The 22,464-nt window shown below is 44.9% G+C and overlaps 1 long non-coding RNA gene across 1 annotated transcript; it reads left to right on the top strand.

The window, feature by feature from the left end:
- The first annotated feature begins 18,455 nt into the window (after positions 1-18,455).
- Positions 18,456-19,954, top strand: LOC120837486. The gene is made up of 3 exons (XR_005714913.1): positions 18,456-18,516; positions 19,320-19,372; positions 19,914-19,954. It is a non-coding gene; the product is annotated as an uncharacterized LOC120837486 (long non-coding RNA).
- The last annotated feature ends 2,510 nt before the right edge of the window (positions 19,955-22,464 follow it).

Genomic DNA, 22,464 nt, shown 5'->3' with positions numbered 1-22,464 from the left:
TAATTATGATCACTGAACGTCTGGGGATCCGTAGAACTAACTGGGGATCTGTAGGTCAGCGCTCCGCCTCGTTGTCTCCGAGGCGGCTATGAAACTAGATAAAGCCTCATAATTGCGATATAGAGTACACGTGATGAATTTGTTCGGTAACAGCCCAAGAAAAAAAATCTTAGCAATGAAAACATAACAACAATAACAAAATCGGAAACGTTTTAGAAGAGTCGGGGCTTTCTTTCCATATTAAGGTGAAGATTTACCGTCACTACAAGTATTTAGGTATTCGACGATCAGAAACATAAAAAGATAATTTTTACAACTGCTCTAATTTCCTCGTGTTTGTTTCATTGGCATTAACATGTTACATTTTTTTAATCTAAAATACTTTCCTAGAAGTTCAACGACTAAACTGTGCCCTGTTTTATCATAAATAAAACTGCAATCAAAGATATGAAGAAAAAAAATGGGAAATCTCGCATTAACGACAGATTATCGCGGCGTATTCACCACATTTGGTTTAACCGATAATCGCACAAACACACAAAGAAAGTGCAAGACCGTGCATTCTTGGCCCGGCTTGATTAGCTTTTTCGGCCCGTACAGTTGACCGCGCCCTGATATAAGCTAAAGCAAAGTCAATTCAGATCTCAGGGTCGAACCAACGAAGGCCATCCCGCACGCACGAGAAAAAAAAAGCGTGTAAACTTCTTGACCAACTGGAGACCTTTTGTCGTGCAACGGAAATCTCAATTCCAGGGCGCTTTCTTCTCGGTAATAGGCCTCCGTTAGGTTGCGACCGTTGCGGACACTTCGGACGCGATTTTTTTCACGGGGCATACTGCAAACGACATAATTTTCGCAAGGACCTAGTTTTCGCGAATTTCGCGAATCGCCTACGATTCGCCAAAAATAGGTCCCGCGAACAATTCCGGTAAAATGTAGACACATTGGAATCTATATTGAGATCCCACGGCGTCGCGAAAACGAGAACCCACAAATTATTCAAGAACTTTATCTTTGACCTAAATCGCGAAATATTGAGCCCGCGAAAAATAAGTCGTTTACAGCATTTCACTTGAGCATACCGATGCACATTGACACGCGCGCAAAAGCAGCTGCGGTCCATTCGCAGCCTTGCGCTTGTTGTTTTTCCATCTCAGGCTCGCTCACTGCGGGCATCTAGGCATATCTGACACCCCTAAATCGGGTGCCAATTTTGTCTCTCGCGTGGCATTCTAAGCGGCACACGACGACAAGTGCCAATCAAGCTATTCTTGAACACGAGTCGTATCTGTATTTTATATTATAAACTGCAACTTGCCGTAACTAAATGGGAAAAGTTTTTGATTGAATACTGAACTTTGCGTGTAATCTATCGATATGCAGTTTCAAGAAAATGTTATATCAAAAGATTCTTCGTAATTTAATGTCTCGTTATTTTCATTAGCTGACATTATTCCGTTTTATAACACGTGGAAATAGCACTATTTTAAACTTTATTTTTTTACTTAAAATTGTGCATTGTTTGCACAGTTCATTGTTTACTTTCTTAATTCCCTACATCTAACAAATCGTTTAGGTAAATTATCATGGACATTGCAACATTATAAATTGAGCAAAAATATTTTCAATATCATAAACTGCACTCGAAGAAATGCTTGCGCGTCTTCTTGCCCGCAAAACACTCAAACAGTTAATCACTGCGATCTACGAAATAAGCTCAGCGAATCATGAGGCGGAACATCCGTTTAGACCTCAAAACTAAATTCTGTGCTCTGGCATTACGCAATGCATGCATGACGCTTTGCATTGCGTAATGCCACAGCGTAGACTTAATTTTGATGTCCAAACAGAGTTTCCGCCTCATCATTTGCTGAGCTGATTTCGTAGATCGCAGAGATTGACTGTTGGAGTGCTTTGAGAGTAAGTAGACGCGCAGGCATTTCTTAGAGCGTGTGGTCCAGTAAAAGACATATAATAAACCAACTATTATTAAACGTAATATTGAGACATTAAAGTAGCGTCACAAAGCGGTTCTTTCATTTGACATTAACTTTATGACTGTAGCACATAGATAAAAAGTTATAAAGCGTCAAAAAAGAAGCAAAACGGCCTCCACGGTGGGGTTGCACCTTAAGGCTTGTCCGTGTCAGTTCATTCTGTATGTCGCTCTTGTGTATGTCGCTCTGTTTAGAACGGGAGAGAGGGAAGGCATCCACGCATTAGTAGTCGCCCTATGCGAAGACAAAACTCGTGTTGCTGGCAAAACGCGGGGAATACACGGAGGACGGCCGGATCCTCCGCGGTAACCGACAGCATCTTCGAAAGACACCGGAAGGATTCTCCATCTCCATCAACACAGCGACTCAGAGGACGGCAACGACGATTGCTTGCTACCATCAAGAGATGGATCACAGCCCTCCTCACCGCCAGAGCCTCCTCGAAACCAGGCGTCGCCTCACCCACCAACCTTACCCGTCCTTGACCAGGCGTCAGCAGGAGCAGGACGTCAGTCTAAGAGACCTAGAAGGCTACCACAACGCCTGGGCTACATGCAAGGCTTCCAACAGGCAGAACTAATCTAAACGAGTACAGTCCGCTCCACGCGCTGCTCGTGGTTGTTGTGTATAACTTTGTTCTGTTTGTTTTCTACTTTCCCTTTTAAGTTATGCTTTCTTTGCTCTTTGGTCTTTTCTGTTTTGTCCTTTGTTCCTTCAAAGAAAGGGGGATGTACCATATGCTAGCGGGAGCAACACTGCGTGCACGCGAAGAGACAAAAGGAGCGCGTGCTCAAGAATAAAGAAGTTGTTCTTGTAGGTGGCACTGATCGTGAACACACTATTGCTACACGTACGGCAATTGACCCCGTAAGTGACTACGTCACAACATGGTGTCTGGGTCCAAACAAACCGTTGCTAGGGACGTTGCAATGGACTAATGCATGGAGACTCCACATGAGGCTAGATTTTTGCCTACATGTAAGTAAATATTTTTTCGAAGCAACCTAACTTCTTGATATCTAATTATGAAGATGTTCTTGTCGTCTCAGTGTCGTATTGCAACGATGAAAGTCATTACTGAAGTATTCCACTCCGCTTTGCTTTGGTAGCAGACGACACGATAGATTTGCTGGCCTCTGTTGCAGCGGGCGTCTTCATTGAATTGCGTCGGTAAACGAGCAACAAAAACAAGTGCATCGCCATGGCCGTAGAAGCCTCCGCAACGTGCGTTTTTTTTTTTTTTTTTTGTGAAGAACCCAGCTTTGTTTAGAGGGGTGAAAACGTAAAATCAAACCACGTCAGGCAGATCACTTACGCCGACGACCTGAAGTGCATTCCCGGCGTAGTGCAGGCCAACATGAAAAACAAATCGTTCGCCGTCAAGGTAGGTCGTTTGTTACTATTATTGTTGAGATTGTCAGTTTATTAAAGAATTGCATTTATATCGCAACTTCGAAGTATTTTTTTCCTTTGGTATACATCGAATTCCGTGGATGTGCTCTTTTGGTGAAGATCTCCGTCGAACCCGCGATGCGAGTACAATCTGTAATAAACTCACCTTATGTTTTTTATGCAGTTCTTTCGCCCTTGGGGTCTTGCGGAAATCTGAAGAAACTGCAAAAAATCTTTCTCCACGCGATGGTTACAACCATGGAAGGTACGAAACACCCTCCCATAGCGCGAGTCCGCAAACAAAGTTTGGTATCTCAACCGATCGCCTGAAGTGCTTTTCTCACGAGTGCAATGCGATCTTTCAGCAGACGATCATTTCCATCGACGTCCGGACATTCGATAAACCATATTTTGCATCGCACCCCACTATGAATTCTTATAAGTGTCTGAAACTCATTATAATTTAAAAATATGCAATATCAGAATATCGTCTTTATTCACAGAATTCAGTCGCCGGCGCCGGCTTGGCCGGCGGGCGTGTGGCAGACGCCATACTACTTGCAATCGTCGTCTGCTGCAGGCATCTTGAGGACCGGAAGTTGCAGTCAGAAATAATTGAGAAACAAGCGATTACCGGCACATTTCTGTCGAAGCATATATGACACTCAAGCTTTCTATATCTGTAGTTTTTAGAAGTTTAAATCCTAAACCTGATTTTTGAACGGTCGGGTTTTCGTGGCAAAACCTAGCCACATGTATTTGTCCATAACAATGACCCTAGCAACGGTTTGTTTGGACCCATAACGTCACGGTTACGGAGCCAATGGAAGGACGACCATCTCACACGGTATCTCGTGGTGAACTGAATTAATATGACTTCGTAAAAGAAAAGGAAAATAAAGAGGGTAGATTTCTGAAAGTAGCGATATGTAGGACGACACATAGAACTGAAACAGAAACAGCAGAACACAACAGGCGCGTATACCTAAGTGCGCAAGCATGACAAAACCTTCGTGTTGTAGACCACCGCGCTGTTTACGGACGAGCGCACGTTCACCCAACGTTTGCGTTTGCCCACACCTGGTTTGAGAAATGCACGTGTGCACAAATTCGCGAGAAATGAAGCGTGTGCGCGTCTGTCGTGCCGAAATGAGCGCCTCAGCGGCGACATAGTGTCTAGGTAGGCATATCGGAAGAGTCCTAAGGCTACCTCATAGGTGGCGTCAGTATGCCAATGGGTCCTCTCGTCGTGAGCGGTCACGAGAGAAACGCACTCGATCACACTTAAACGCAAATCCGTGAACCAACATTTATTCTCTCAATAAACTACAACATGAATATCATAATGTAAACCCCGAGACAAGAAGAAATTTTTAAACAAGGCAAAGGACACAAAGCGTGACTGGCTAGCCTTCTGTCATTCGACGAAAATACAAATGGCGTAGTTATCATGCAAGTAATCTACAACAATAAAGTCTCAACCATAATGACCACAGGCGCTAAAAAAAGGAACTAGTCGGTACTTCTTATGAGGCAGTCTTGTCCACGCCCCTATGCGCTACATGGCAAAACAAGTCGGTGTTGGCCCACACCAGGTGAAGGCGCCACTGCGAGTGCGCAGAAACCAATTCGCGTGAGATCATAACCGTCTGCGCATGCGCAATGCCGACAGCAGCGCCATCAAAACAGCGTGATGTCAGAGTCCCGCGTTGCTCTGTGCGGCGTGCAATTTTGTCTGCTCCATGAGCACCTGGTGCTTCGGGATTTGCCAGCTGAACGAAGGAAGAGACACACAGGATAGAGAGAGACGAGGAACATGCACATGCACAACGCTGGTGCAACCAACGCTGTGATTTCCTGGAGCTGAGCTGCTTGGTGCAAGCAACCAGCTCAGCTTCAGGCAATCGCAGCGTTTGTTTACCCCCTCAAACGCACCCACCTGCTTTTATTTAAACCCGACCACAATCAATGACGGCGTGCGGTTGGCCGTCTTGTCATCGCGCGTTCCCTTCGCCTTCTTTACGTTGCCTTTGATTAGCTTGACTCGTCCTTACGTGTCGATGCTCCAAAGATGCATTTTGAAACACTTGATCGCCGCATACAGAATATGAAAAAAGCTCGTTTTTGGTGCTGGAGACGTGGATACAGCGCAAACTCAACATACATTTTTTTTTTTTTCATTTTTTTTTTATCCGTGAGCGTCTACGTATGATTTCTATCGCAGCAAATACCGTCGCAAGCATGATTTGGTGCATATTTGAAAGTTGTAGTGAATTGAGTTCCTGTATAGACGCTTTACACACGCGCCAAATTACAGCCGCCATTGCTGACCTTCTCTTGTCTTACCGAGATGCCGAGCAACTGAAACGGTAGTTGACGATCCTCTACAAAGGCCGATGCTTTAAAAAAGGACACAGTTGAATCTAATGTGGCAATAACCTGGCCTGCTATGGCAATGATGAACTGAAAGAAACGATATAAGAGGAAACAAAAACTGAAGGTCCGTTATGGCGGCGTCCATGCACAGCTGCTGCAAAGCGTCTATAGGCTCCGTACGGAAGCCAGAGTTGCGCGTTCATCTCCGTAGCGCCGTCTTTCCTGCACGGCATGTTGATTCCGCTCGTCACGTGACTGAATTCGGCGAATAGCGGCGCCGCGCGTTCGAGGCGCGCGGCGCGCTCAAAAGCAGGGGAACATACGCCGGGGCGCGTGCAACGTCTACTTTCCTACACGGCACTTGATCCGGCTCCTCACGTGATCGCGCAAATCTGGCTCCCCTAGGGAGCCTAGCTATACAGGAACTCTTGTAGTGAACGCACAAGAGCGCATCACTGCGACAATAAAATGGGTCATCCAGGTAAAGTAACAAAATTTATTGAAACCACCGTGCGAAGGGTTTGGACCGGAACCGCCGCTTTTATAGTGCATGGATTTTATAGTTTTGGGTATGTTGCCTGTTATCGTTTTGCTCCAGTAAAAACGACTATGTACACTAAATTTTAAGGAAAGCTTCACTAAACGGGGAATTCATATCTGGACTATTTAATTTCAAATCGTGCAGAAAGAAGGGGTCATGTCTCAAAATCCTTTGAATAAAATATGCATGCATGGCAATTTTTTTTTTTACTAGGACGAAACTGGAAACCATTGTTACGTCATATTTTTCTAGCTCTCAGGCTTTTGCCTTTTAAAGGACCAGAGGCAGATTTCGAAATTTGGGCGATCGTCATACGAATTTCTTTTTTTTTTTATACCACAGTAAAGGAAATAAATATCCATAAAACGTGTTATATTCTATTTATTTTTAAAAAATCCAGAATCTAGCTTTTTTGTTTACAATAATTTCGGTAGATTATACGATCTAACGTTTGTTACATGCAAAGCTGAGGCATAAATATACATCAATGAAAGCTTAAACGAATATCTATTCAACAGTACAATGTCGTTATAGTTAAATTAAGCTATCTGAAAAAATAGCTTTGAATATGAAAGGTATCTCAAAAAGTACAAATTTCAACATCAATTTTCTTTTAAAAAAATCGATCTTTTTTAATATTTCCGTGTTTTTTTAATAAAGAGCCTTTGCTATGGTATAAAACATACAATAAACTCATATGTAACATAAGATTTGGACATACAGATTCGTTCGAAAAGGCGAAACATTTGAAGTTCTCTTCCATGATGCAAAGCCTGGTCTTTTCCATAGAGAGAGAAAAAAAAATTGTGCTTAACAAAGAAAACAATATTCTCCCTCTTAATGCCAACTTTCTGCGATACATAGTTTATTTACGTTGGCCTGAAAACATGTTTTTGTTTTTACTCGCGGTCGCCCGGTACTGCGTGAGAGCCTCGACAATAGTATCCGGCCATTCAAGTCGCGGGAGTCCTGGTCGTAACTCGCGTGAGTCAATTAACGCATCAGAACGATTTAGAAAATAGTTCCGGTAACTCCGATAACGATTTCCAATGGTCCACCCCTATCGCTATCGGGGCGCTTATCGGAGTCATCGAAACAATCTACTGAAACACTTTAGCTTCCCGGCAGTTATCTGAATTCATATAGCATTAAGGTTATACAACCGTGATCCTGCGATACGCTTTCAGACAATGGACACTTTTTTTATAAAGCTTTAGCATAAGTATTTACAAAACAGAGAAGATATGACGGCGTCCGTTCTGTGGACAAAACAGTGGAAGGGGGAGCGCGCCGCGTAGAGAGGAGGAGAGGAGGACAAAGGCGAGAGGTTGGTGACGTCACGAGGCGGAAGCCAATGAGCGCGCGGATGCTGGGGCGGTTCTGAACTTCCAAGTGTACGGAGCGCTTATGCCTTGGTTTGTGGTACAAAGTGAAATGTGAACCAAGTACAAGCGCTGGTCCAAGTGGCGGCAAGAAAGTAAAGAAACATCCATCGGTGTATCTTCAGGAAATGCATCAGCATGACCTTTGTTGACACGCCACACTCGCCCCCCTATGGGAAACGCTAGCACTGACCCCGTAACGAATTTAAAAAGAGGCAGCAAAAAAAGGAAGCAAAAGAGAAATCCCGAACAGAAAAGTGAAGTGGTCAGCGTCGGCGTTCCCAAAGGGGGACGTCTGTGGCGTTTTCAAAGGGTCATGCTAACGCATTTTCTAAGGATCCACCAATGGAACTTCCTTTAGCTTCTTTTTTTACAGCGACAGTCAATAATGAAGAGATTTAACATATCGTTTCGATGTTGGAATCAAAGCTTACGGAGTGCGCCTATTCGACTGTCGTCATGATGACGTCGCACTTTTGTCGCCGAAGTCCAAAGGGCGCGCTCGGCAAACTTTCGGCTCTATAACTGTGTGTTGGGCGAGTCCAGAGCCCAGAGCCCCCTGAAATCACTAGGGGGCCCAGGTTGCAGTATTCGCGAGATCAATGTACGTATTATCCATGAGAACTAGTCATTTATAACATACTCGAAAATGCTTTAAAGAAAAAAAATAACAAGAACGATGCGCCAAAGGAAACGGAAAGTATACGGCAATGCCATGTGTTCCACGGCAACGCGATAGATGGCGCCACTGTGTTCTCTCGTCGTAAAAGGTCACAAGAGGTTTTCAGGAACACGGTCGTAGGCAGTCGCAAAAGTGTGGACTAGCCTTTACTTTGACGCAGTTCTATTTTTTCTTTTCTTTTTTCTTCCTAATATATAGAGCCTTTCATCCTGCCGCGCATGTGCTTGGTCTTTTGCTTTGATTTTTGAATCTGACGGCACGTTAAAGTTAAAGCTATGCTTCATTTTTGTTGCAGCAATTGCTCGAGGTATCCTACAAAAAACAACCGCGATTCTATTTTGGGTCACTGTCGTATTCCGCTAACCGTCCGTCCTGTATAACCCAGACATTGCGGGAAAAAAAAAGGCGCGGCAAAGCGAATAAAGATGACGTGTCGCAGTGGCTCCAGTTGTTAGTCATGTAGATGGGCCTATCCCAATTTATATATTTTTTTCTACTCTATATAGTCGCTAACGTCGATGTAGTTTTTGGCGTCTAGATTTTTAAGCCTTCTGCTTCAACAAAAACAGCGAGAAGCATGCAGATGAAAAATATACTCAATATGCCCGACAATATTCGCATATCCAATTGTGCTACAACTTTTGGCGAGTTCTTCTGCAATTAAGTAATTTTACTGCAAATATGGATGCACTATCGGGGAAAAATGAAATGCGGAATGAGGAACGCGTGGCTCGCGGTACAGGCTGCGCCACCTGGAAGGGAGACTAGGCGCAAGGGTGCGTGGCCAAAAAAAAAAACCATTTTCTTACGTTAAGTTACGTTACGGAATATTACGTTGAAGTCACCGGGACCTGTGTGCTTCATGTTAAGCGAGGCTACCACTTCAAGGAGAAAGAAAGAGTGACACGCGACATTCGAGACACGAAGGTTTCGGTGACGTATACGTATCGTAACTTAACGTAAGAAAGTGGGGCAGTATGAATGAGCGTTTAGCGCGCTGAAAGTCATCACCGCTATTTTTGCTCGCTCGGTGCGTGCGACGCGAGGAAGCTCGCCGCTAGCAGCAGCTAGAGCGGGCGCTGAGCCAGCGCCCGCTTTACCGTCCTAACATGTAGCGCTAGCGGTTCGAACCGGATGCCAAAGTTTCCGAACCAAGCGTTACCTTATTCAAAAATTAGAACTGATTTTCCGAAAATCGCAATGGGAAAATGGGGCCCGTTTTCGGCCTCCGGCGTCATTCAGCTCCGTGTATTCGAGGTCACCTTAGGCCGCCATTTTCCCGTGGAAAATATAAGAAAACAACGTGTAACTCTCTAATAACATAGCGGTTACTTCTGGAACTTTCGCATCTAATTCGGAACGCTAGCGCAACATTTGGGCGGATAATTAGTGATCTGGAATGCGCAGTTGAGTTTTTCAAAAAAACAAAAATCTGTATATATATTTTTAGGGGCACATCCTTTGGGTACAGAGGACGTTCAAGACGAGCGATGCAAAACTTATTGAATCAGGACGCTGCTTTGTGCGAGTTTGAGCTATTCGAGGCTCCTGTCGGAGACAAATTTACGTAAAGTTTCTCCGCTCATATATATACGTCCTCTTTTAAGAAACGGCGAGATTTAGCCGAATTGCAGCTTTACCCGCAATTTATACGTAAGGACTCATCACGATTCCTAGAAACTTTCTATCCGCTATATGAAACAGCGCGAGGAACAACGAGGACGGGAAAAAAGAATCAAATAGCAAATACTCCGGTAATTTTTTGAATCGAAAAAAGTCATGCGGTGCCTGGCTTGGAGACTGGGGAACCAAACCTTCTAAATTTATGGGTATTCAGTGGTCAGAATCAGTGACGACCTACTTGGGGACCAACTTAGACTTTCGTGAAGGTGCGGCGTCATTATGGAAGAAGCGCATCGGAGCACAAGGAGCAAAGCTGTTTCCATGGAAATCCCGGCACGTATCTTTTTTTTACAAGAAGCTACCTGTGCAACGCCATATCATATGTCCAGCCATCCTCTATTCTGCGCAAGTGATGTGATTCTCTACTTCAAAGGCAGATAAAGTTCAGCGTTCCTGGGCTGTATTTATATGGAAATTGTCCATGGAGCGAATGCGACGCCAAAACCTCGTTCTAAGTCTTGCAAAAGGAGGCTTACCGCCGAATTCAGAAACCTCACTCAGACTACACTCAAACTGAAGGGCCCCTCCACTTCCTTGAGGAAGGCGCGAGGGCCGGCCCTGGCCAATCGCGAGGACGGATCCGCCGTCGCCATTGGCCAGCGCCGGCACTCGCGCCTTCCTCGAGGAAGTGGAGGGGCCCTTCAGTTTGAGTGTAGTCTGAGTGAGGTTTCTGAATTCGGCGGTTAGATCTCATCAATGTCGGCCTGAAGCTCGTCATTCATCGTTTCCTCTTCTTCTGGGATCAGCAAGACCCCTTTATACTGTCTGTATTTCTCCACCTTGGTGCGTCGCAACTTTTGGCATGGCAAGTCACCACTGCTACCCCTACACCCATTTCTCGAGTGCTTTTTTTTTACAAAGAGATCGCTCAGTCGATCCGCCTGCTGCAAAACACTTTTTTGTGGGACTTTCTTCTGAAAACCAACCGTAAGCAACTGTATTGGGTACAGTCTCCGCGCTGATTTCTCCTCCCCTTTACAGACCCTTGACAAACCTGCCAACCGATAACGACGTATTTCATCGTCTAAAACGCTTGCCCGTCGCCACATCATCGAAAGACTTCTTTTTCAAGTTCCACACGGAAGTGCTTCCCGTCAAAGTGTGGCAGCAGGCCGAGGGTTTCTTCTTGCCGTGGTCACACAATTGTGATTTATGTGGTAAAGAAGAAACGCTCGAGCATGCGTTTATTTTTCGTTCCAATGCAGAAATATTTTGGGCCGAACTACAGACTTTCTTTGATCTGGACTTGCAGATTAGTTGGTGTACTTTGAAATTCCTACAGCGGCACGACCAAAGGACGCTCACTGACCTAACTGAGATAATAATGGTTTTAGGCCTACATGCGCTATGGCGGTCAAGAGTAGACATGGCAGAGTGCACACTGAACCCTAAGCCTGCGTGGCGACACTTTTCTAGCAAATTGGACTGGACTATTAGAACTTTAGAACCAGCTGAAATAGAAAAATATCTGAAAGAAACTCTGGTGAAAGGTCAGAAGGTAGCGCTAAATTTTTATGCTTCAGGAAGATTATCCGTCGCCTTCGCACGTGCCTCACTCTAATACATTTTTAACATCTTCAAGTGTAACATACATCCAGAGCCGAATTTACTGCACTCTTTGACAATGTTGTAACCTTTAACTGATTTACTTTGCTCCTGGGTCATTTAATGCAATGTCTAACTTATGTAACGTTCTTTTTCTGCTCTAACATACGTATATACCTGATTTCCTTCATTCTTGCAACTTATGTTTTTAACCTATAAATAAACAACTGCTTAAAAAAAAAAGGATGGGTGGCCGAGTGGACTAGCGCAGCTGCCAGAGTAATAATAATTGGGGTTGTGGGGATATTTATACAGCGTGTAGTTGGTCAGCCATTTAAACTTGCGACGAGTCACACGCTGTAGATGAGCAATTTCGCCAGTGCAGTACAACCGCTAGCCTGGGGTCTTTAACGTGCACCACGCAGTAGTGATACACGACCGCACGCCGGTACGATGCTCATCCAGATCCAAACGGGCAGGGGTGGGGCTCGAACCCAGGATCCCTGGGTTCTGAGTAGCGGCACGCTTTTCCCTTGCCTCCTCTCACCGCGATTGGTCACACGCGGTACCATAGCAACGAGCCGAGCTGGCACCGTGCCCATAGCAACCGAGTGACTACTGGTCACGTGACCTCGCAAAAGCCGTGATGTCACCGGTAAGATGGCAGCGCCCAGAGATGGTGGATGCGAGTTTGTTCGGTGCGGCGGTAGTCGTAATGTACCCCTGCTTGCCGACGATTTCGGACTTCTTTGTGCTCTCTGACGCAGGTATATCGTGAAGATCTGAAAAGTCCTTTCTGTGCAAAATTGCTCTGGATATTAGAGGCTGTGCGACAGCATCAGTCATATCGCCGTAGCGGTGCTTGGATTCCTGGGTGTGTTCGAGGATCGATAAGACTTTTAGCATGCAATTTTTGCATACTCTTGGCTTTGTTTCAACGCTGGAGTGTCTAAGAATCGATACGAAATGTATGCGTCGCATGTCGGGCCTTGGGGAAGGTGGTTCAGGCCCAGGTAACCGCATAATCACAGAAACTTTTAGTGAGGAGGCACCTTCGATCTTTACGTTTTGCACTAATCAACGATTTTACGATATAGCTTTTAGGATTATATTTTCCCATTTTTCTAGCTTCCTTTGGAAGTTTGAATTTCTGAGAATCGAACGAAAGGTAGATCCCACGTTTAGGGCCTAGGAGAAGTTGTTTCAGCCCTGGGTAACCGAATAATCACTGCAACTTTTAGCGAGGAAGCGCCTGCGATCTTTAAGCTTTTGTGCCAATCGACGATTTTACGAATTGGCAGTTTTGAAGAATTAGATATAACGTGCTTGCGTTGCAAAGGCTTGCATTTGATAGCAGTGTTTTTTTTTATTATTATTTTTTTTTTAAGTGACAAGCTGGTGTTTGCTCAAATGACGTATATAAAATGACCTGCTATATAAGAATGCATCAACACATTCTATTCAACTTAAATGCTCGGAGGTGTGTTCGTTTTTGTAATTAACAAGTTTCAGACATAGTTACTTTTTACGAGTGTAATATTTATTTTCTGTAGCTGGGCCCGTTTTGTGCTCATTAACGGTTATGATGTTATCATCATGTGTGTATGGTTCTAAATATCGTCTTTGCAATGCCTACAAAGGCCAAAATGACGTCAGCCGACCCCAGTCCACGCATTGGACACGAAAACTGCGTCACTCGGACGTATGCGCTCGTCAACAATCCAATCGTGGACGAATATTTGAATTCGCGTTCATGGCCAGTGAGCTTGCGAACGCCAAGTTCTATGATGTGCTTAAAAAGCACGCTGGAAGCTTGAGGTCATCGCACCGGTGCCCTAGCATGTCGCGACCGCGTGATTTCACAGTTCGCTTTTGAGTTGAGAATTACAGCTAGGGAAGAAAAAGTAAAAAAATCCTTTCATGGCCCCTTGAACACGGATATGTGTGCTACAGCAGATAAAAATATTAACTTTTTGCGTGCCGGTAAAGTGCCGGACGACCACTTGGTTTGTCGGCTAGACCACCTCATATCTGGCGTCCGTCTCTTTTAACAATCTTCTGGAGACCACCATGTTGTCCTTCTTGGTTTAACCCCGTTGACTGTTCATCGCGCAAACGAGGGTGAGACCGTTGTCGACATCGCTCCTCGCCAGTCGGTGAGATAATCTCATCTTGAATGAATGATTTGGTCTTGAAGAAGTATGATGCTAAGCATACATTCGCTTACTATGAAGCAGTCGAGCAGCAGTCATGTCTCGAGGCAATCGTCCTGTCGTGGCCGGCGTAATCGGACTTTGTTCCATAGGAGCGATGTCCGAAAGTACAAGGACGGTACGTACGTCTCACGAAGCAGCCGCCATCCCGGCAGCGCGGAAAACCACTCGCCTTGTCCGTGCACCCATACGGTACTTAGCAGATCTCGTTGTCATTGGCTGCAAATCGTCTCACTTCACAGAAGAAACAGGGACCATTCCTCTAGCGGCCCGTGCAGTACCGCCATGCCAAGCGTCTTTTACCACTTTTTAATGAACGAGTGGAGCTATCAATTAGAAAAAAGTTGCCGTCTGGTGTCGCTAGCAGCACTGTTACCTTGGCAACCTCCCAGGCCCAAACTGGAGATCACTATCGGTGCTTCTGACGTCGTGCACCTAGATAATTTTGCGTCGTGTCGCTACTCTGGCAGCTACGAGTGGCTCTAGCGCACACCACCTCGGAGCACGTGGAGCGGAAGCTCGCGCTTCGGAACCCAGGGATCCTGGGTTCAATCCCTACCCTTGCCCGTTTCGATCTGAATGAGCATCGTACCGGCGTGCGGTCGTGTATCACTACTGCGTGGTGGACGTTAAAGACCCCAGGCTAGCGGTTGTATATACCGCACTGGCTAAATTTCTTATCTACAGCTGGGAGACTCATCGCCCGTTGAGGCAAACCATGCAAGTTCTGGGCTGTGTAAATATACACACAACCCACATTTTTACCACGTTCTCGGTTTCTATTTTTTCTTCACTCAAACTTTTTTTTTTTTTTCTCGCGTTCTGATTGCGTGAAACGCAGCTCGCAGTCGTTAGTAAGAAGACCGCGCGTTCGCATGAGCGGTGTGCCGTTTGTCATGATGGGGCTGCTGCTTTCGTGTCTGCTCCTCTTTGCCACTGCCCTGTATTTCACGTAAGTATACAAAATATAATATACGCCATACCATAAAAAGAAGAAAAAAACAGCTACCGTAAAAGCGCGGACTTATACTGCTGCTACACCATACAAACGACAATCTACAGACCCTGTCTGAGGCCTGTTTCTTTCTCGCATGACGTTCACATCTTGGTCATACGAAACTTGCCTGCAAACATGTTCATGCACTGTATATACAGGGTGTATGAGTGTGTGATTTCGTTTTAACTTAACATATATATGTTTAGGAAAAACCGTGTAATTTACACAATTGCGATTTGTGCAGGTGAGTTGCACGGCCAGGGGGAACATAGCATAGGAGGCTAATCGTAACGATCATTTGGCTAATTCATTAAAATTCGTTAATTAACTTTTTAAATAATAAAATTAGACATATGGTCCCAACTAGAAACTTGCTCAGCGTCATCGAAAACCACTAAATCGACTCTTTTAAGAAGCATAACGCAGGGGCAGTATATTACGGCGCTCCGTAAAAACGCTCAATTTGGACGCGTTTCTAGGTTTCTGTTTTTTATCGGAGCGCATTACCGCGCCCGCGGTCCTGCTCCCCAGTGGCTGAGACGCGCAACACACGTACGCTCTACTTCCCTCCATTCTACGAGGCAGGCAAGGGGTGGCTTCGCGCCGCGACCACCGGGGGGCAGGACCGCGGGCGCAAAGATGCGCTCCGATACGAATGTGCTTTGCTTCCTGCATATTCCATGCTTTAAGAAATTATAATGCAAATATTCACCACACCCTGACGGATTGTTTTTTAACGCAGTTGGCAAAAATGTTATTGAAACTCAATCGCAAAAATTCAATTGAAACACTATTATTGAATTATTGAATTATTGATTGAAATATTGAATTAAAATGCAATTGCTAAAAATTTAATTGAACGCAGTGGCCAATCACTCTGCAGGTTCAATATTACTCAAAAGAAAAATACCTATTGACTTTCAATTGAGACTCAACGCGGTGTACGAAGTGTATCCTTTACACTTTCACTCTAAACTCCTTTCATTTTTTTTTGTTGTTGTTGTTGTTTTTTTTTGTAAGGGCCTGTTTAACCCCTCATCTCGCAGTCACAAAAAGCGGCCACGTCATCTGGAGCAGATTATACGCCGCCAATATTTTTTAAAAATGACACACAGAGATGTCGGGCAGGAAGGTTTCTCACTTTGCACCAGCTTACTCGCACTACACACTAAACGTCATTACACCCTTGAGGGTGTAAATGACTTGTCCTATAACTAACACCCTTGTTGGCGTAGCAAAACGCCCTAAGAAAAGGGCGTATTTCCTAACTTGCTCCCTTCTTACACCCTTTTTACACGATTATGGGTGTCACAATGTTTAGTATGTAGTGGGACCCAAAAACGGCCACGCCACTCGCCAAGAAGCGACTTCGTCGGGGTGGAATTCTGAGGATAAAAGCGGAACTTTTCTTTCTGTCCCAAATGCGTGTCGAGGCAGCGATTGTCACGAGCCAAAATCGAATGCCTATACGCAGACTTCGAGTCCACTGTACGAGCAGCATTTAAATATCGTCACAGCGGGGATCGCAAACCTTGACGACACACTCCTGGGGGATCGCATTGTTGTCATTGTCCCCACAGCTCCGTCATCAAATTTTGCGAAGGAGAGGCTGAGAGAGAAGATCTGCCTTTGTCTTTGGAAATCCACCGCGACGATAAAGGCCGGTTCAGACACTTGCGTTTGAGTGCGTTTGACTGCGTTGCGCCGAGTGCGGAAAGCTAGTCACCAGCACATCTGTGCTTCGTATGAAGCGTGGAATCCAATCCAAGGAATCATCTTGGCACGCGATATAAGCAGCAGGGATGTCCTGGTTTCTCGCTGCCGCAACGCAGTCAAACGCAGTCAAACGCAACTGTCTGAACCAGGCTTAAGACGCTTTTTGGTCAGTGGCGTTGCGTTCGAGTATTCTTGGGTCCCTCTATGTAAGCTGAGTGCAAAGTGAGAAACGTTCCTGCCCAATATCGTTGCACACGGCCCCTTTAATTTGTGTTTCATTGAGAATGAGGCGGTGCCCAATGCAGTCAGGGAAAGTACCTTTACGAACTCGTGGCACTGATGTCGCAGCGATAGACCATATAGTTAGTACAATATGTACGCTATAGAGGTTTGACTGATGCAAGTGTACTTTGACTGAAGACAGCCACCAGTTAAACATTTACATCCTATGGGGAAAAGCGGGTCCCTTTTTTCTCAGCTCTTGATTATAACTTACGAGAGAAAATATTACGACGACAAAATATTATAACGCAGTAAATAACTTAAACAATTCTCAATATCGTAAACACATATATTAAACAGTTACAGTGTGTTGCTTTTTTTTTAATTTGTGGGAATAAACACAGTGCTAAAACGGCTCTATATTGCATATATGTGCACTGTCGGACACTATTAGCGCCAACACGGCGTCCGCGCTTTTTCTAAAGATGGGATTTCCGTGCCAAACCAACGATGGACATCTATAGAAGACCAAGAGAGACGGCGAGAACCACGCCTTAACATTGATTCAGTAATCCGTGCATGAAGACGATCAAAATAAAGTGAACGCCAAGGAAGCATGGCCCTTTTTGCAATAAATAAGTATTGCCTTAATCTCTCTGCTCGTGTATATTGGCGAAGATGCTTCTTCTGCGCTCAAAACATCACACGCGCACACTCAAGTCTAAAAATACGGAAAACCCAGAAAACCGCTTCCCGACAAAGGCTGCTCGCCATAAAAAAAAAAAAAAAAACTAATATTAAGGAAAACTTGCATAGCCGAAGTACTTCCTTTTTTACGCTTCTAGAATCTACAACCGCTCGTCAAGATAAACGAGGGGCTCATTTTCATATTTTGTCAGGACTGTGACATCAGCAATCGCTTGTTTTAAGACACCTGCTGTAGAACACAGGGTTGAGCTTGAAATATACAGACGTTTCACCATCGCTCATTGTTAAATACAAATACTGTAACTAAAGCAATTACAGCCTTAAAACGATAATAAAGTATTTACTATTTGGAAGGATCCAAATAACAAAAGCGATCCACGTTTGATTGTCCGGCGAAGAGGCCGAATGCACCTGCGTTTTCCCATAGGAATGCACAGGAGCAGCACGAAAGAAGACTGGTTGCTCTCTGCTTCAGTTTGCATCCCGAAAGTTGCGTAGACACTAGCGCCAGTTGAACCTTTAGCGTACATTATACTGACACTTTGCGACGGGTCCCGACACCGCAAGGTTTTTCTATCCTGATGATGGCCAGGCAGAGACATCAGAACCGTTACCCTTTTCTTTTTTCAGTCGGGCACCGCCTCATTCACTGTAAGCAAACCTTTTTTTTTTTTTTGTGTGTGTGTGTGTGTGTGTGTGCACCGCCGTGCATTACCTGCGCCTACGGGTTCCGTGTACCCCGCGAATGGAAGTTGCTGAGTGCGGCTCAATGGAGCATGTGACAGCTATCTGGTGCACACCAAGTGCGCACCCATGAACCCAATGGAAGATGCCATATAAATGTACACCTTTTTTTACACTCTTTAGGGTGTGCATTGCTTCCAGTGTGGAATGTAGAATGACTAGACCGCATTTTTACTATAATTATTGCTGTTTCATTATGATTTTCTTTTTTATCAACTTAGCTGGCGGAAACGGAAGTTCACGCTCTTCGAGACTTTCGGGATTCCTGGACCAACACCAAACATTATCAGCGGCAATTTGCCCGAACTGGTGGAGAAGGTATGATTGATTGAGATACCCGACTGCCTAAAATACCCCCCTCGTCGTTTTGAGAAAGAGACGAAAGCACGAAGTGGCGTCAAAACGCCAAGCCTTGGTCGGAATGATTAGTAGGACCTAGAGTCACTGGATGTTTCCAGACTATCGCATCTGACAACGCCCGCTGTGGCTGTTCCCATTTAACTTTGATCGGCTATTTTGGGACCAAAACGTATACGGTGATACGCCTAGCCCCCGATCTCCCAAGCAGACGCGCCGCGAAATAATGCCCAAGTTAGGACGCACCCGGGTCGGGACCTGATATCACCGGTGAGACATGGTTGCATAAAAACAATACCAATTGTGCCGCAAGACCTTGTAAACTAGAATTTTAGCAAAACATCACGCTCTTGTCATCTTGTTCTAATCTCCAACAAAAATTCCAACAAAAAGCTTTTTCCCGTTTGTCCTTACGCAAAAAAGTGCTTTCCAAAAACTCGTAATGACCACAAAAAAAAAAAAAAAAAAGAATGAGTTGTTATTTTGGCGTTATCGAGCCTACGAGCTTGGGTACTCTGGAAGCATTCAGCGAGTGTAAGTAGGCCTAAAGCTAGCTGCCTTAGTCTAAACTAAACTCGTCGAATGCGTTCGAACGCAGAACACCGGAGTTGGGCTCTTGCATTCGAGCGTATTCGACGAGTGCTCTTACAGACAAATGTGGCTAGCTTTAAAAAAGAAGGACCGAAAGTAAGGCACTATATACATTTTTTTACTAGAAATGAACTATTAAAGCTTGATTTTTCTGTTTCTCGATTACCTTTTAGGGAATTGTGGTGACATTCAAAGAATGGACGCAGAAGTACGGGTCTGTCGTAGGGTACGTGAACGCTCTCACTATTATCGATAAGATTATAGCAGGCTTGATCCCACTTGCAAGCCCACTGATCGCGCAGTCATACGTGCGGTTATTACATTAAACCTTAGAGCGGTACTTGCCCCTCAATCGGTGGTACCGAAGTCAGTGTGTATAATGGAAATACATTCCAGTGGCTAAGTTTGCGATCTTCACCAGTTCTGAATAATATTATAGTTTCTATACAGGGTTTCGTGTTTTCGGTAAGTACCGATAGACCCATCAAATTAACCCTCCAGGTAATTTTATAAAAATCGAGGAAAACAAATTATAGACCTTTATCTTTTAAGTCCTGTAATGTATTAAATAAATAGCATTTAAAGGGCAGAAAATCTTTATGTATACAGTTTTACTTATGTCGACTCGAAACACAGCCCGGGTGGGAGGCTGCTTTCCGGCTTAATTCGGTATATGCCGAAAACACAAAACCCCATTAAATAAAATGACTTCTGAAATAATTTTCAAATTTAAGTAAAGCTTTTTCATGCTCCTTGCGTCTTTTTAGATTTTACAATGGAAGAGTGCCCATGGTGTTAATCAAGGACCTCGACGCTATTAAACAAATTCAAATCGCCAAGTTTAAAGGCTGCAGTTCCCGCGGGGTAAGGTGGTTTTCTCGTTCTGGACGCTTCACACCCTTCGCACTCACTACAGCCAACTATAGATAAAAAATACACTGAAACCCTCCAAAAAACATTTTTTTTAATTTTTTGCCAGGTGATTTAGTATAGTACCAGGAGACTACCCAATCAATATTTTACTACATAGTCCCGCATATTTCAATAAAGCCAAAAAACTCACTGCTCCAAACCGAAACACGAGCACGGAAGCTCATGGCCGGAAGTCACGTGGCTACTCCCGATCACGGTATTTTTTTTTTCTCCGCTTCTGCGACGTGTGAAGTAGACAGCGAAGTTGCGGGCATCGTTTGTCGCGCGATTGTTTCGCACTAATATCCCTTCCGCTCGATGTTCTGCGCATGAAGAATCGATCGGCCGGGACCAGGAACGACGGTTTCGAAGTAGCGGCCCCACGTCCGTCGCAACCACTGCCCTCTATTGTAGTATACTGGAGCCTGGATCGCGGATCGCCAGCCTGTCGGTGGCAGCACCGGGGGCCACTACTTAACACCAGGCAATGCACGCGAGTCTATGAGAGAAGCACACAAAAGTAGGCATACTGAAGCTTGTACGCAGTGCTCGAAGGCGAGTTTATTATTACATGCTTCGATCATTGTGTCAGGTGTTTGCAGTTAGAATCGGTATTTTTCGAGCGTTGGAACACGGATTAAAACAAAATCAAACGTGCCGGAGCACCCTCGGCTGAGCTGGCAAGCCTAATCTCTTATTGGAGTAAACAAAGGAACTTGCCGTTCAATAGGACCGTTCTCGGGGAAGCCCAGAACTTGATGAAAGTCGAAGTTCCCTCTTGACAGCGGCTTTCCGGGAGTGAGTGAATTCCGGGTAGCAAAGCCTACAAATTTGTCGTCTGCTGAACCCAACTCATCGAAACGGCCACCGACTCCGCGATGTACTCCACGTATAACTCTTGTCTCATTAAGCTGCACTACATTTGTCGCCAAGCGGAGTCACTCTTGACCACGAAACATTAATTTATAAGAACTGTGAGGGCTGTCAGTTTTAATGTTCGTGCACAAGCTACTTGAAAGGCTTCTTGAAAAAGAGCCAAAAGGTTTTAGTGCCGACAACGCCTTAGAAACAGGGGATGCGCCATTTTTGTCTCGTTTTTCGTATAGGGTTCCATGGTCCCATGCATTAGCTGGTGTTAACTGATGACTGTTGGTGGTGGCACTCGATCACAGCAAGACAAGCCTCGGTCCGCGATCCAGCCGACTACAGTAGAGAACAGTGGTCGCAAAGTTGGTTCGTCGTGCGCCGCCATCGCGTCGTTCAGCCCGCGGTATGCCTGCGATACGTCGCCATATTGAGAATGACGTGTATTTTTGGTGGTCTGTGCAACATCCTTTTTTTTTTATCCACGTATTTGCAGTTTTTTGGAGGCCACACAAATCGGGTTGGTATTCTTTTCTATTTCCTTAATATTGAATGCTTGCGTTAGATGACCCACGACTTTGAATATATTTGGTGCACATCGTTTGAACACCACGTGACCAGGGAAAAGAAAGTGAGCGCGACTGAAACCGGTCGATTCTCGACCGGGTGTTTTCGATCGGGAAGAAAACGAATTTCGAGCCGCCGATTGCGTTCTGGGAGGTTGGGCTCTTATAGGCCATGTTTAAATAAAAACCTCGGCGAGCGTAAATACCCTGTCGGTGTCCCTTTAGGAAGGGCTGAACTTGCAGCTAGTCCCAAGCATTATCATCGCTCTCCAGCCAGTAAGACTATCAGCCGATGAGTAAAGCCGCAGAAACAATCTCAAAGCAAGAAACACAAACGTCAAGCCCCGCGTTTCTTATGAGGTCTCGGATCTTCTCTCAACATGACGGGTTGCTTTTCTGCAGATCACATCTATGCTCTCTGTTCATCATCCTTTCCGAAAGTTACATATCTTCAACGCTTCGGGTCAGAAATGGCGGACCATCCGTGGAGTGTGCACCAGATCATACAACTCCAACCATCTGAAAAAGGTATAATTGGTTGCCTGAGTAGACAGCTATACTTCTGGGCATGGACTCATTGAACGTAGTGGGCTCCCATGTGCGTGACAATTGAGGCTGCACACTTGCGTCTGCTTACGACTGTATGCCTTAGAACCTCTTAAAATTTCTTCTATAGTAACCAAGACACCAGAACGATAAAAAAGGGGCCAAACAACGAGTCTCAATGACGAAACAATTAAAACCATGTAGAATACTCAAAAGTATTAGCATAGTCTTTCCCACACGTTAAAGTATAAATACTGTCATTTTAACATACTTATACTCCTTCTTGGTATGCGAACGGAAAAGGAGACGAGGGACACACAAAAACACGTCGGACACGGACAGTGTTTTTGTGTGTCCCTTCTCTTCTTATGCGTTCGCATACCAAGATGTTTAACCAACACGCCCTTTTAATTTTATATATACTAATACT

Source organism: Ixodes scapularis, unplaced genomic scaffold, assembly GCF_016920785.2.
Source record: "Ixodes scapularis isolate PalLabHiFi unplaced genomic scaffold, ASM1692078v2 PGA_scaffold8__174_contigs__length_109621045, whole genome shotgun sequence".
In the NCBI taxonomy this organism is placed as follows: domain Eukaryota; kingdom Metazoa; phylum Arthropoda; class Arachnida; order Ixodida; family Ixodidae; genus Ixodes; species Ixodes scapularis.
Note: the sequence above shows the minus strand (reverse complement) of the source record. Positions and strands in the feature narration are given on the sequence as shown.